Source organism: Penaeus japonicus, unplaced genomic scaffold, assembly GCF_977035675.1.
Source record: "Penaeus japonicus unplaced genomic scaffold, GWHDUDI00000001_assembly GWHDUDI00000027, whole genome shotgun sequence".
Lineage (NCBI taxonomy): Eukaryota > Metazoa > Arthropoda > Malacostraca > Decapoda > Penaeidae > Penaeus > Penaeus japonicus.
This window is the reverse complement of record NW_028234429.1, coordinates 2,036,883-2,038,119: the sequence shown is the minus strand read 5'-3', so window position 1 is coordinate 2,038,119 and position 1,237 is coordinate 2,036,883. Positions and strand designations below refer to the sequence as shown.

The following is a 1,237-nucleotide window of genomic DNA, read 5'->3' as shown; positions in this document are numbered from 1 at the left end:
TGTTAACATTTAGGCTAAGGCTAGGTGTACAACTCCATGTGGATAAGTTTATGTAGGTTATACATGGGTATCTCATGGAGATGTATGTAAGGACTTTTTTGCTTCAGGTTTTCTTGAAGCACCTAATGTTATCAAAAAAAGAAAGCATAAGATAAAGGATTAAAACAAAAGTAATGACTCTACAATGTAGAATTATGTAAACAAAAACAAAAAGCTGTATCACTTCCTTCGATAGGCAGTGATTCTGGAAATAAATTCAACTCGTAAAATTTGCATAACCATGAAAAGCAAAGTTATTTGCATATAAGAAAAAATAAACTTATTCTCCAAAACATATTGCAGGGAACTTGGGACAAGACTAATATACAAAACAAAGAAGGAATGATGCAGATGAGAAATAGGTTTGGGTGAAAAGTTGGTAGTTAATTGATTGTCTGTACATATGGTGTTAGTTTGCATTCAGTTTTGATTTCTGCTTGTATCCTGCCACCTTATCATAACTTTTTTCTTATAGAAAATGAAATATTAGTTGCATATGAAACAAAACTACTTGGGTATGCAGTGTATGTATTTGACTGACTGAAGATAAATGGATCTGGAAAGAGAGTACATGCAACTTATTAAAGAACTTGTCAAGATAATTAAGTCGCCACATCTCCCTGATATTGAATCTCTCTCCTTTCTTTCTTTTATCTCCCCCTTCGCTTCGTCTCGATTTGATATTGCACCTGTTTATATTTTTTTAAGCACCAAAGATGATTTGTTTCTTCATAAATGTTTTCGTTTTCTACGGCATTGCAACTTTCTTATCCTCTTCTCCATTCTTTCTTTCTTTTTCTTACATCTATTTATGTGCACGTTGCATATCTGTGATAACGCGGACTTGAGCTCTTTTAGTGATGGGAGCTGCCCGGCCTGCCTGATAAAACATCAGAAAAATCAAAGAAAAAAAAAAGGAAAAGAAAAAAGAAAAAAAAAAAAAGTTCTTGTCCAATTCCTAATGACTGTTATGTCCAAACTATATACACTTAACAGCTGTAGTAACTCAAGTGTATTTGTTTTTTCTAAGAGTTTTGACTGGGCTTTGAATTTGATGCCTCTTGGCTGTTGGACTAAATATTTGGGCCAGTTGGCAACTTCAGAAGTTTAGCAGAAGTTCTGGTAAATGGTGAAGTCGAAGATGATGAAGTATACTTTGAGCTACAAGAAGGTAGTGGATTAAGACATGTTTGTTTGT

The 1,237-nt window shown here is 33.8% G+C and overlaps 1 protein-coding gene across 7 annotated transcripts in view; it reads left to right on the top strand.

Moving 5' to 3' along the window:
• The window catches only part of LOC122244241 (kinesin-II 95 kDa subunit), a 31,609-nt gene extending 31,211 nt beyond the window's left edge, over positions 1-398 (top strand). For all 7 annotated transcript variants that reach the window (XM_086552477.1, XM_086552478.1, XM_086552481.1 and 4 more), the window contains one exon: positions 1-398. This exon is cut by the window's left edge and continues 1,818 nt beyond it. The gene's annotated coding sequence lies outside the window, so the exon portion shown is untranslated.
• Positions 399-1,237: the final 839 nt, after the last annotated feature.